The sequence below is a fragment of the Pinus tabuliformis genome, chromosome J (genome assembly GCF_031772625.1).
Source record: "Pinus tabuliformis cultivar Carrire ecotype Pingquan chromosome J, CPIR1, whole genome shotgun sequence".
Lineage (NCBI taxonomy): Eukaryota > Viridiplantae > Streptophyta > Pinopsida > Pinales > Pinaceae > Pinus > Pinus tabuliformis.
The window spans coordinates 509,645,431-509,660,876 of NC_142295.1; positions in this window are offsets into that span (position 1 = coordinate 509,645,431).

The window sequence follows — 15,446 nt, forward strand, 5'->3', positions numbered from 1 at the left end:
TTCTCTATTCTACAACTGCAAATTTAAACCATGGAATGATCCAGATTAGACTGTTGGACCATCCATCAAAATTTTTAAGTCCATACCAAGCTATAAGCACAGATCAGAATCTCTGGGAAATATGTGATCTTTGAATCATCAAAGCAGAGCATATTTGGACCTTCCATAGCCAATCATGAAATATGAAACCTATTGGTATAGGTAGCTAACACAAACCACACTCCGAATTTCTAGAATCCTGGACTTTCTGGGGTATGCCTCCTTGGACAAAATTCAATACCTGGGACTACCTTTAACTTTGGGTGCAAACCGAACCTCACTATGGAATGAAGCAATCAGCAAGATTAAAACTAAGATAGCTGCTTGGGGTGGGCAGTGGCTTAACTACGCTGGCAAGTTAACCCTCATAAAGTCCATCCTTTCCTCTCTCCCTATCTATCAGGCCTCCTTCCTCTTGGCACCAAAAATAATCATGAATCAGATATCACAGCTGCTCAGAAACTTCCTATGGCAGGGAGGCAAAGGAAATGAAAAGAAATTTCACTTAGTAAGTTGGGACAAAGTGAAAAGGCCAAAGTGGGAAGGTGGTCTCCAGATTAGAGATCCTGGACTGGCTAACATCGCTTTAGGTGGCAAAATCTTCTGGCAGCTCTACTCCAAGAAACATCAGCTAGTCAGTCAACCCCTCCAGAATAAATATCTCAAAGGAGTCTCATTGAGAAATCTCCAAGCAGATAGAGTTCCCAAAGGCATGTCGCTCTAGAATCTCTGTAGAAAAGGGCTTTCCACCTTTCAAAACCAGCTCTATAGGGTGCCTGGAAATGGAGCAAATATCATGATGTGGCAAGATAAAATCATGGGCAATTCCCCCCTTGAACACACAGTGGAGTTAGCTAATCTTCGTGACTGGCTCTCTCAACACAAATTTCACAGTCTACCCGTTATTTCTGTCTGGGACAATCAAGGGAACTAGGAAGATTGGGTCTTCCATGATCTGCCAGCACATTTACTACAACAAAAGCACCTTCTCTTGGAGAAGTTGAAGGGCTCAGCACCAGTTAACCTTCATACACCAGATCTCTGGAGATGGGGGAAGACAGGGGTCTATACCCCTACGCTTGGCTTTGCAGTCTTGCAACCTATGCAAAAACAAGTCCTCAACCCCTCCATTTGGCAAATCACATGGGAAACTTATGGTATACCCAAGGTGAATTTCTTCACTTGGTTACTTATTCACAAGAAAGTGTTGACAGGCGAAAATCTTGCCCATAAATGCATTATAGGGCCGCACTGGTGCATTATGTGTAGACCAGCTTCCGAAAACATAAATCATCTCTTCATAAGTTGCACCTTTGCATAATCGGTATGGGCCCTCGTCCTTCAAGGTCTAAATGCACCTGGCCCTATCCAGTGCACAGTAGTGGAACTTTTCTCCACTTGGATTGAAAGGTATCCTAGGGCCCTTAGAGAAAACTCTCTATGGAATTGGATCTGGCACTCCATTCCCAAGTTCATTTGCTGGAAGCTCTGGTTAGCCTGAAATAATTGGATATTTAACAATGTATCGTCCTCTCCCTTGTCTGTGGTAGCCAAAGCTAAGGCGGCCCTGATGGAGGCTCTAGGGAACTACCCCAGTAAGTTAGATGACACTCTCATAACTGAAGAGCGAAGCTGGCTGGGTACCCTTCTTGCCAGGGTCAGCAAAGAAGTTCCTGCTCGGCCCACATTTAATCCTACTTGGCACATCAGAACACAAGATACAGAGTTTCAATCCTGGTGGAGGAAGTAGGGAAAGGTAACTGTTTTCTTCGATGGTGCCTCCAAAGGCAACCTAGGGATCTTTGGTGTTGTTGGTGTGGTCTACTCTCAGGATTGCTCCCGTATAGATAGCTACAGCTGGGGACTAGGAAAGAGTACCAACAACCAGGACGAAATTCTAGGGCTTCTTAAACACTGCCAGATTGCCCAAGAACATGGTCACACAGCTCTCCAGGTCTTCAAAGATTCAGAACTCTTGATAAAGGCAATAAACTCAAATGAGCATCTAAGTAGTCCAGCACTCAACAATGCTCTCCAGAGGCTACGAGGCTTGCTGAGTTTCTACACCTCTTCCTCTTTCTTTCACATTCTCCGCACCTCAAATAAAGAGGCAGACATTAAAGCCAAGGAGGCATGCCATTTGACTCAAGGATTTCTGAAAAGAAATTCAGATGAACCAATGTGGATCACCATTTCATAGCTTAATAGCGATGAACCAAGAAAAAACACACCTCGAGCAACCATTGGATCTCAGCAATCAAAGGACTAGATTCAGCATCAACTGAACTAATTAGAACTACTGGAGCAGATCAAGGGTCATCTCTCGTGAAAGAGTGCAGAAGTTAAAGCAGTGAAAGGGTGGTTTTCTAGCCAAGAGAGGGTTTTCAGGCAGCATTAGTAGTGGTAAGAGGTATTGTGATCTTAGCTCCGATTCTAATAAGCGAAGGACACGAAGCAGCGGCAGATGGTGGGGAAACCACTTTATCGGGCGGTTAACCCACGGGTTTGTTATCAACCTGAAACACATGGGAACCATTGGATATAACCAAAATAGATCAACGGTGGAGATACAACATGCAAGTTGGTAGTTCGGAGTTTGGAGTTTGGCAATGACAATAGATTTTGTGATGGGACGATGGGTGCGGACCTAATGTGGTATTGTGCCAGAGCCTATAAAACCTGAAGTCCGAAAAGGGAGAGAACCGTCGAATCTAATCAAAATAGATCAACAGCGGAAGTTCACTTCATAGTTGACCAATCCGGATTGGGGAATGGTAGAGCCAAGAGCTTTACGAAGGGCTGATGGGCGTGGACTCAAAAAGGTTATGTGCAAGAGCCTAAAAAATTTTAAGTCCATTAGTTTAAATCGCATATCGGCCGCGGAGGTGGAGTGTTGCAAAGAGTTGAGGATTGTGCTGATCCCCGATACCGATAAAGGTGGACCCTCGAATAATGAGCCAAGATAGTAATATGGCGGAAAGAATTACTTTGCAGAAATATTATAAGAATTAAACATTGACGGAGCCAAGAGATTTACGAAGGGCCGATGGGCACGGATCTGAAACGGTTATGCGTAGGTGCCTAAAAATTTTGAAGTCCGCAAGTTTACATCACATATCGGCCGCAAAGGTGGAGTGTTGCAAAGAGTGCCGAGGATGAGCCAATCCCCGATGTCGATAAAGGTGGAACCTCGATTATTGAGCCAAGACTGTTCCATGGCGGAAACTAAGAATTAAACATCGACGAAAGGCTTAATGAGTGATTTATATATATTCAATTTTAAAAAGGCCCGAGTATCAAGGGACCTTAACTTTCAGGGGCCTTTCGCAGCTTTACTATGATGTGACTACCCAAGGCTCGCTATTCGCTACTTTTGTGTGCACCTCTTTGTATCCTTAAATTGCCGACGCAATACACCTTTAAGTACCAAAGCATTAAAGGATTGTTAGGCATAGAAAGGCACAAAGATCTGGAAAATTCCTTGTAATGTTGGTTGCTTAGGCCACGGCCCAACCGTTGATCTATAATATATTAACCGTTCTAGTAAAAAAAAAATGACATGAAACGGTACTTGATCTATGAAAAGTAATTGAGATCATAATATAAGAAAGTGATAAAATCTAATCTATGAAAACATGAAATTTACTCTAGGAAAGCATATAAGTCTAACTTATGAAAGAACAAAACTTTACTCTAGGAAAGCATATAAATTTAAATTATGAAAGTATGAAACTCATTCTAAGAAAATATTGACATATGAACTATGAAAGCAAAGACATTTACTTCTAGGAAAGCATTGAAATCCTTTTTAATGAAAGCAAAAAATATTACCTAGTGAAAGCAAGAAAGTTTGTTCTATGAAAAGCATGAAAATCATTCAAAACTAATCTACTAAAGCAAATATTGGAATGTAATCTAAGAAATAATGTGAAGTTTCTCTATGAAAAACAATGTAAAGGTTGTTCTATGAAAGCATTAAAATTTGAAAGCTTATGAAAATTTAATCTACAAAAGCATGTGAACTATCCTAACAAGTATGAATGTAAAGTGAAAATGATGTAAATGAGAAAAATATCTTATGAATATATAAATGTGAATGCTTATAAGTAAATCTTTTTGTATTTTCTTATATTTTTCAAGTGCTTAATTAGGTCCAGGAAAACAAGAAAGCAACAATTAGAAACCTGAGGCAGAGTATTTACTGTAACAAAATAGAGTAAAAACAAAACAAAGATAATAGAATTATATTATAGGTGTCTCGTGTGTCCACAAGGGGGCCCTCCAGGTGATCACACGAGATTAAAGAAACACAAAAAACTCTATTGTAATTTATACAAGTTATTCATCAATATGCAATGGCAACAAAAGGATCAATGTATGATATTAAGTTGAAAATAACATTACATACATAACTGATCTTGTTAGAGCCTAAATCTACCTCAGGCTGAGAAAGGTAGGATCTAGGGTAACATCAAACCACGCTTAACCTGGTAGCTAGCCCTACCAAGTCGGGAGAGGGCTCTCTCCTTGTCAATATCAGGAAAATATGGCCAATGAAGCTTGAGATGACTGATATAAATACTAATTTTAGGCTAGGTATATGCTCAGAGGAGTTTGATAGAGTTTGATTTTGGTTTGCTGGCTCAAATGTGAAAGTCAGATTTGGGTCCGGGGAATGGACACAGTCTTGCAGAGTTTTCTGTGGGGCGAGGTAGGCAAATGGTTTAGTACTTTGAAATAAGTGAGATGGAGAGTCTTAAGACTGGTGAGGAGTTGGAGAGGGCATGAAAGTCTCAGGGATCCTCTTCAAACAGTTGAAAACATAAATAACTAAACAAACCCTAGGTAGAGCACTACAACATCAATGAATTCTACCTTTATCCTTGATTCATTTAGTTAAGCTGAACAAAGAGAGATGATGGCATACATAAACACATGTAAACTTGTATTACAGAATGGAAAACAATACCAAATCAACTTGCCACAAGAATCCCACAAAATCCTACAAACCCTGGTCTATTCCTTTGCCAAACTGCAGAGATGAATGTAAAATAATGCTCAAAGCATTCACAAGAGTCCAACCTTTACCAATGACTGAAAAACTACTAGATATAGGCAAAAAAAAACTCATGCTAGGCTTTAGGGGTCAAATTCATGAGTTTAGGAGCTATTTCAATAAGATCTAAACTAAGAACTGAAAAGTAGGCAGTGGAATAGCTTGCCTCTAAAACCTAGGAAACTGATTCATTTAGTTTCAAACTACCTTTTTATGATGTATCTACCTCCATGAGTGAAATTTTAACATATTTACATCAAATTCCATCAAGTTACATCAAATTACATCATGATTTTGACTATGAGAGAAAGAAAAGTCAAACTGAGAAAAAACTAGGCGAAAAACAGATTTTTTTTGGCAAAAATGACAAATTTCCATCCTTTGCGCCGAGCCTCTGTCCCTATGCGCCATGCCTTTTTGCAGCTGATTTTGGAGGCCTTCCTGTGCACCAAATCAAGACTTTCCATGTCCAGATTTGTAGCCCCCGTATGCAAATGATTGTCAAGTTGCAGATGAAGACTTGGAAGCTGGAACATATGATCAAATGATGCATGATGATTCCGTACCATTTTGTTTTAAATCATTTCAGTTTTTGAAGGGAAAATTGCATAGTACATCTTCAGTAAAGAATGAGCAGCCTGTAGGGAAACATGTAATCTCATCGGAACCAATAGAAAATGGGTTGCAGCAGTCTTTTCAAGTTTTTCACGATCCAATAGCTGATGTGTTGGATGATGTATGCAGTCAAAGTCCTTCTCCATTGACTACATGTGAGATTGAAACGTGTACTGATACAAACTTGATCTGGCAGCCGGTTTCTTTGTCATTTTCAGCAGAAGTCTCGTCACAAAGCTCAGATCAAAGTTTGCATTCATGGTATGAAGAGAAGAGAAGTAATCCATTGGATGAGCTAAGTCCCAGTGTGCATGAATTTCGAGATCCTTATGTAGTGTTTTTGGAGGCGCATAGAGAATCCATAGTATTCAACGGATCTGTTCAAAAGTTTTCATGGGAGTTTCCTTTTAGTAGTTCTCTCTTGTTGTTCATAAGCAAGCACCTGCGGAGAATTCAAACAGCATCTGGAATACTTACTTGGTTTCATTGGTTGTTTCATTTCACTTCATCAGGTGATGAATGAAACCGTTAGAGTAGGTTTTGATGAATAAGCTCTACTTTGAGCATCATTTCCAGTTTGTCAGTTGTGTTTAAGTATCGAGTCAGTTTTTAGTTGAGTGAAAGCCAGTGTGTGTTGTCAAGTCATCAGTTTTCAGTCATGCATTTCAGCTTGAGTTTTTGACTCCATTGCCCAATGGATAAAGCACTGGTCTGCTCTCTCAAAGATCTGCCTTTCTTGGCACCTCCAAGGAGCTACCATCCCCATTGGAGCCAATGTTAGTGTCAATCTTTGCAGCCTTCCTCCAGTGATCGAACATGCTCTTACAAAGTGATTTTAAGGTGTCAAGGTAAAATTTTGTCATTTCAGTGAGTCTTCAAGTAAAATTTGGTCACTAGGTATTAGGTCTAGGGTTTGCTTTTACTCCTTTCAAATTTGTTCAAATGTCGGTCCATGTCACCATTCAGCTGAGTGTACCATCATTCAGAGGGATGTCATCATCATGTCAGGTTCCAATGGGTCATTTTACACATTTTTCATGCTTCAGCTGTGCCTAGGTAAGGTTCATTTCCCTCTCCTAGGGTTTTGAAGGTAATTTCTCTTGGATGGTCAAATCATCAGCAAAACTTGTATCCTAATGTTCATACACCTTCCTCTATCCTTAATGTGCCTTATTAAACACTTCCCATCCCTGATATCCCTCAAATTCCTCATTTTCGCACAAACCCTAGTTTCTTGCTACAACTTGACAATTTTCTAGGCTAGGCCTGTGTTTTGCCCTTTTTGACCCCTTCCCCTCACTCAATATTTTAAATTTAACTTTCCCCTGCTTCCTAACATCCCTCCCTACTTCCAAAAATTTTCTCAAGAATTTAGAAGCCCTTTATCCCCTTCATTTCACTTCATTTTGACAAATCCCCTGTTCCACACATCGGGATAGGTTTTACTCCAATGATGTTTCTGAGCAATAAAAAATTAATTTTGGAAACATGAGAGAGGATTTTTTCCACAATAGAACAATGAGTAAAAACCTCCTTCACTTTTTACACAGGTGTCATGGTTTTAGAGAACTGTCAAAAATACAGTTGCCTCAGAAGAATTGATGCACCTCTTAAGTGACCTTGGGAAAATCAATATATATCCTATCTTGGTTGGCCTAATGACTTTCTTGATGAGTCAAATGATAACTAGACACAAACAGCTTTCCAATGAGCTATCATGAGCTAAATTTTGGGTTGAGGAAGACCTTAAAAAGTTGACTGCAACAGCACTCTGCCTTTAGGCAGCCTCATTTTGCACATTTTGACCAGTCTTGGGAGATTTGACTTTTGACAGGGAAAATGAACTCCAAATTGAAAAATTAAAGTTGTGTTGGAAATTAGACTCAATAATATTTCCAATGAGCTATCCTGTGCCTAATTTAACACCAGGAAGGCCTCCAAAACTGGTCTTCAAAAAGGCGCAGCACACCTGGGTAGTGGTGTAGTGCACCTACTTGCTTAACCCAAATTTCACTCAAATCATCTTGCAAAGCTCCCAAATCTTGAAAAATTAATTCAAAAAGTAAGTTAAACACTCCATTGTGCCATTGCAAGAGTTTTCATTAGCTTTGATGGTGTGAAAATAGGTGAAAAGGAAAACCCTAATTTGTTGCATAGTTTCATTGAAAAACTGCCTAGGGTTTGCAAAGTTGTAGTTGTTGCTATTTGCTCCCCTAAATCATTTTCATTTCCCTCCACCACATTTCCCTCATTTCATTTTCCTTCCCCTCTCTCATTCACATTCATCTATTCCCCTATCCCCAAAACTAAAAACCCTAATACCTAACAAATTTCCATTATTCCCAAACCCTAATTTGCATCTTTAAACCCTATCACTACCTAAAAACCCTACAGCTAGCATCAAAGCCTCCCCTCATCAGTCCCACTCATCCATGGAGCTGCAAAACATAAGAAAAAAAACCGGCAAGCATCCAAGAGGAGGAAAATCAAGTTAACACCACTTGAGCAAGAAATTGAAGCTGATCGTGAATCTTGGCTTGAGAGGGCAAACATGCACTTGGAGAAGATGCTGGACAAGGCTAACAAGAAGAAGGACATGTTGCGGAACAGGATGCTCATTCTTTACTGAAGATGTACTATGCAATTTTCCCTTCAAAAACTGAAATGATTCAAAACAAAATGGTACGGAATCATCATGCATCATTTGATCATATGTTCCAGCTTCCAAGTCTTCATCTGCAACTTGACAATCATTCGCATTCGGGGGCTACAAATCTGGATATGAAAATTTTTGATTTGGTGCATGGGAAGGCCTCCAAAATCAGCTGCAAAAAGGCACGGCGCACAAGGAGAGAGGCACGGCGCACAGGATGGAAATTTGTCATTTTTTCCAAAAATAATCTGTTTTTTGCCTAGTTTTTTTTCAATTTGACTTTTCTTTCTCTCATAGTCAAAATCAGGATGTATTTTGATGTAAATTTATGGAATTTGATGTAAATATGTTAAAATTTCACTCATGGAAGTAGATACATCATAAAAAGGTAGTTTGAAACTGAATGAATCAGTTTCCTAGGTTTTAGAGGCAAGCTGTTCCACTGCCTACTTTTCAGTTCTTAGTTTAGATCTTGTTGAAACAGCTCCTAAACTCATGATTTCGACCCCTAAAGCCTAGCATGAGTTGTTTGTTGCCTATATCTAGTAGTTTTTCAGTCATTGGTAAAGGTTGGACTCTTGTGAATGTTTTGAGCATTATTGTACATTCATCTCTACAGTTTGGCAAAGGAATAGACTAGGGTTTGCAGCATTTTGTGGGATTCTTGTGGCAACTTGATTTGGTATTGTTTTTCCTTCTGTAATGAAAGTTTACATGTGTTTATGTATGCCATCATCTCTCTCTATTTAGCTTAACTAAATGAATCAAGGATAAAGGTAGAATTCATTGATGTTGCAGTGCTCTACCTAGGGTTTGTTTAGTTATTTATGTTTTCAACTGTTTGAAGAGGATCCCTGAGACTTTCATGCCCTCTCGAACTCCTCACCAGTATTAAGACTCTCCATCTCACTTATTTCAAAGTACTAAACCATTTTCCTATCTCGCCCCATAGAAACCTCTGCAAGACTATGTCCATTCCCCGGACCCAAATCTGCCTTTCACATTTGAGCCAGCAAACCAAAATCAAACTCTATCAAACTCCTCTAAGCATATACCTAGCCTAAAATTAGTCTTTATATCAGTCATCTCAAACTTCATTGGCCATATTTTCCTAAGAATGACAAGGAGAGAGCCCTCTCCCGACCTGGTAGGGCTAGCTACCAGGTTAAGCATGGTTTGATGTTACCCTAGATCCTGCCTTTCTCAGCCTAAGGTAGATTTAGGCTCTAACAGATTTGAATTCTATACCATCTCTATATATCCCTCACTTGTCCAGTGAGTCAATTTATAATGTTTTAAAAAATAACCAACTTAGAATAATGTTGCTCAATATTAGAAAATGGATGACAATTAAGTGTCCAATTAAATTTTTGAAAATCAATTCCTATGATTTGTTGATGACTCAATGAATACACATGAAGACATGTTATGGATACATAATCATCCTCAATTTATTCCTTAGTTTGTTGGATCTGAAGAAGATAAGTCGCTTGCTTGAAGTTAGTTCCACCACCAGAAAATAGTCAGTGCAATCTGGCTTCATTCTTTATGCCATGCAACAAGTTGACTGGAGGTTTGACCATGCCATCTTGATCATCTAATGGTTTTTTTTTCATGCCACATAGGTGGATAATGATACTGGAACTTTTTCCACTTGTCCATGTGCTTAAGTTGACTTCATTGTTTTGAGAACCATGCTAACATTGGATTCTACTATGGATTAACAAAAAAGATACAGGAATTGTTAGTTTCTTCAATCTTTGCACATTAATCTAATTTTATCAAGAAAAAACATATAAAACCATAGAAATATAGGACTTATTACCTATATATACCTTTGTAGCTCAAATGGCCATGTTCATGTGAAATATGACAAGATGATGCAAAATAGGTTGATTTTGAAGGCTTCTACGAGATATAAGTGATAAAACTAGAGTAGCAGACTGAAAAAATGATACTAATTCCTAGGGCAAATAAGAAGGACAATATTAGGGAAGTTTCGATTGAAGTAGTGTTCCCGTGATATTCCATACTTACCGTTTTCTATCATTCCATATATTCCATATCCACTCTTCGAGATGGTGATCATTAGTCATGAGGATTGAGAATTTCTCATCCTTGCCCTTGAGTCTAATCCATAAAACATTTCTCTAGAGGTTGATGTAGTAAAAGAAAGATAAAATTAAAATAAATACACATTGAAAGAAAAATATAAAATTAAAAATATTGTTGGGATACAAATTAGTGTGTGGGAAAAAGCTTAGCATGAGTTCTAGCCCCCTCGTCAACCATCGCCCAATTCCTAGATCACTCAATGCTCCATACATAAAAAGGAACCCTTGTATTGTCCCAACCTTGTTGTGTGATAAATTACCTCATAATTAAGGGATAATAAATGCTAAATCTGTCAAATGCAAGGGGCTCCTGAGTTATGCACCTAAAACAACGCATTATCATAAAGAAGTAGAAGGTGCACCAAAGGGGTAAAAAAGGCAAACCAAGGAAAGGGGTAAGTCATGCCTTCATGATTTCTCCCTCCTTACATCCATACACTCAAGATGTTGGATATTATGTAACCAACTCACAAAATAGAAGAAAAGATAGATCAACGACTTCAAAATCAGTCTCTTCGAGGGGGAAACCTCCTTTACATTACACAAATGAACAATTCTTAGATGATACAAATGACAAAACCTTCTTTCTATATATAGGAGTCTGAGGGGTCACAATATAATCAAAGCCGACATAACAATAATAATATAAGGGAACAACAATAACAATAGTGGGCTTCTATGGGGCACAATAATAAAAATATGGGGACAATAGGGGCACAACAATAACAATAAGGGTTGCAATGACAATAGTAATTGGGGAATCACTAGTATTATAGGGACCTAACATGCCCCTCTCCTTCAAAAAGTTTTGTCCTCAATGCTTGAGTATTTTTGGATGCTTCTGTGTAAAATTCTCATCCTCCCATGTGGAATCTTCAACGAGTAAGTTATTCCACTTGATGAGATACTTCGAAATTGATAAATTTCATAGCTGTCGAGTTCTTGTTTCTATCACTGCTTCTGGTTCCAATATGATTTTTCCTTACTCTTCAAGTTCTGGAAATATTGATTGAACTGGGAGCTTGTCACCTATAACCTTCTTTAAGCATGAAACATGGAAAACTGGGTGCACTCGGGAAACTGCAGGAAGCTCGACTTTGTATGCCATAGTACCAACCTTTTGCAACACCTTGTATGGACCATAATACTTTGGTGATAATTTATTATCCTTCTTAGCTTTATTTAGGGACATTTGTTTATATGGTTGTAGTCGTAGGAATACCCAGTCACCTACATCAAAACTTCTTTCGTTGCGATGTTGATCTGCATGTTGTTTCATTTTTATTTTGCGCCAAAGTGAGGTTATCCTTTAAGAGTTGGAGAACCTGTTGTTGATGCTTGATGTGATCTTCCATTGCTTGAACCTTAGAATTTTCTCTTAAATATGATGTGATGGATGGTGGATGATATCCATAAAGTGCCATAAATGGGGTCATTTTTGCTGCATTATGAAGGAAGTGTTATACCACCATTCAGCTAGAGGCAACCATTTGACCCATTGTGTTTGTTTACCAGATACAAAGCAACGAAGATATCCTTCCAAACATTTTTTTACTATCTCAGTTTTCCCATCAGATTGAGGATGATAAGATGATCTATGAGTTAACTAAGTACCAAGACAAGAAAATTATTTTGTCAAAAAATTCCAGTGAAAATGGGATCGTTGTCGCTTACAATAATCTTTGGGTTTCCATGTAGCTTTTGAATTGTTTCCATAAATGCAGTAGAAAATGTATTGGCTTTAAATGGATGAGATAATGCACAAAAGTGTGCATACTTGGTAAGTCTGTCAACTACGACCATGATGACACTCTTTCCTTTGGACTTGGGTAAACCTGCGATAAAATCCATTGAAACCTCCTCGCAACGTTGGCTTGGAATGGATAAAGGTCATAATAGACTTGGGGTCTTAATTGTTTCAACTTTACTTTGTTGGAAAACCAAACATTCTGCCACAAACTTTTGAATATCCGATTTAAGGCCATCCCAAAAAAATTCCTTCTTAACCCTCTGGTAATTTTTTAAAAATCCAGAGTGCCCTCCTAAGGGAGAGGTGTGCAATTCCACAAGAATATTTTGTTTGAGTTGGGAATTATTGCATAGGTATAAGTGATCTTTGTACCATAACGAATCATTTTTCCAACTAAATGTATCAGATGTATTGGGATCTTGTTGTAACTTTTGAATAAGTGCCCACACTTCTTCGTCATTCTTCCATTCATCCCTTGCTTCGTTTATCCAATCTAGTTGTATAATAGAAATGGCACAAAGCAATGCTTACACATCCTCATCCTTTCTTAAGAGTGCATTTGCCACAACATTTTGCTTCCATTTTTTGTAGATGATTTCAAAGTCATAACCCAACATCTTTATGACCCATTTTTGCTACTCTTCTAAAGATAATCTTTGTTATAAAAAGTATTTAAGACTATCATGATCTGTTTTTACCTTGAAGTGTATTCCCATTAGGTAGGGTCACCATTTCTTAAGTGCATGTAGTGTTGCCAACATTTCCTTCTCATAAATAGCTTTGTGTAAATACTTTCCTTTGATTGGACGAATTTAGAAAGAAATGGGTCTTTCTTCTTTCATTAAAACAACACCAATTTCATTTCCTGAGGCATCACATTCCACAATAAAGGTTTTTGTGAAGTCCGGCGTAGCTAAGACCGGTGCTTGGCACATTGCCTCTTTAAGATGTTGAAAGGCCTTCGTTGCTTCTGGAGTCCATGAAAATGCATCTTTATTCAATAATTTTGTTAGAGCTGCTGCTATTCTCCAATAATTCTTAACAAACTTGTGATAATACCCTGTCAACCCGAGAAATCCTCGTAGATTCTTTATGGATGTGGGGATTTTTCATTCCTTAATGGCTTTAATTTTTCTAGGGTCTACCTTAACACCTTCATGATATACAATATGACCCAGATATTCCACCTCTTGTACTCCAAAGAAACATTTGGAGATTTTTGCATATAATTGTTTCTCCTCCCATAGTTTGAGCACCTTGTCAACATGTTGAACATGATCCTTCTAAGACTTGTTGTAGATTAGTATATCATCAAAAAATACTAACACAAACTTTCTAAGGAATGGTTTGCAAATGGAATTCATCAAACCTTGAAATGTAGAAGGTGCATTGGTAAGGCCAAAAGGCATGACCAAAAGTTCATAATGACCCTCATGAGTTCTAAATGATGTTTTCTAAATGTCTTCAATCTTCATTATGATTTCATGATATCCTGAACGAAGATCCAACTTGGTGAAGTAAATTGATCCATGCAATTCATCCAATAATTCATCAATGGCGAGAATGGTAAATTTATCTTTAAAAGAGTACTTATTGAGCTCCTTATAATCTGGACACATGCGCCATGATCCATCCTTCTTGTGCACCAATACTACTGGAGCAAAGAAAGAACTTTGACTAGGTTGAATTATACTAGCCTCTAGCATTTCTGCAACCATACATTTAATTTCTCTTTTGGGCATAGGGATATGTGTAAGGCATGATTTTGGAGGAACACTTCCTGGAATCAAATGAATAGCATGATCATGAGATGAATAGGTGGGAGGCCTTTGGGAGTCTCAAATACCTTGGAATGATTGTCCACGAATTTTTGGAGATTTGGAGAAATAGATGATTTCGATGTGGGAACCTCTAGCGAACATAATTTTGGAATTACGCCTCGTTTTTCTTTCTTTAGAAGCTTTTCATTCCGTTAGAGTTGATTATCTTTCTTGGTTTCCCTGCAATACCCCTTAATTCAACTTCCTTTCCTTCAAAAAAAAAATCATGAAAATTTCTTGAAAATTAAAAGCTATTGTACCCAAGGATTGTAGCCATTGGACTCCTAGTACAACATCAGCAACACCCATTGGAATGGAAAGAATTGAGCTATTTAATACATATTCTCCCATGGATAGCTTGATATTATAGCACTTTCCATAGCAATTTATGGTTCCTCCACTTGCAACCATCACTTGACACTTTGGTGTTGGATATAGGAAGCAATTCAATTTCTTGGCTATCTTACAATGAATAAAATTATGGGTACTACATGAATCAATCAACACTATTACCTTTTTCTTCTTGATATGTCCTTTTATCTTGATACTTTGAGGAGTGGTAATTATGGCCAATGCGTTACAAGATATGGTCGGATTCATTTCTTATTTCTCTAGGGTTTGTTCTTGGTGTATATCATCTTCTTTTGACGTTTCTTGTTCCTTTTATTCCTCCTCTTCACAATCTATGTAAAATAATTTCTTCTCAGCACACTTATGACCTTTAGTGTATTTGTTATCACAACTGTAACAAATCCCTTTTGCTCTTTTTTCTTCCAATTGTTTTGGTGTCAACCTTATAGGTTTTTGGAAGGATAGGGGCAACAACACTTCCACCTTTACAGTTGTGAGTCGTAAGCGTCCTTGTTGCCATAATTTTGCTTTCCATTTTTTGTGCAAACCTGAATGCCTTCTCCAATGAATTAGGTTCCCTGCGAAACCCCTTAATTCAAATTATTTTCCTTCCCAAAAAATTAAACAAAAATTCTTGAAAACTAAAAGTTATCGCACCCAAAGATTGTAACCATTAGACTCCTAGTACAACATCAACACCACCCATTGGAATGGAAAGCATTGTACTATTCAATACATATTCCCCAATGGTTAGCTTGATATTATGGCACTTTCCAAACCAATTTATAGTTCCTCCATTTGCAACCATCACTGGACACTTTGGTGCTAGATATAGGAAGCAATTCAATTCCTTGGTTATCTTACAATAATAAAATTATGGGTACTACCCAAATCAATCAACACTATTACCTTTTTCTTCTTGATATTTCCTTTTATCTTGAGATTTTGAGGAGTGGTAATTCCTGCCAATGCATTACAATATATGGTCAGATTCATTTCTTCTTTCTCTAGGGTTGGTTCCTAGTGTATATCATCTTCTTTTGACGTT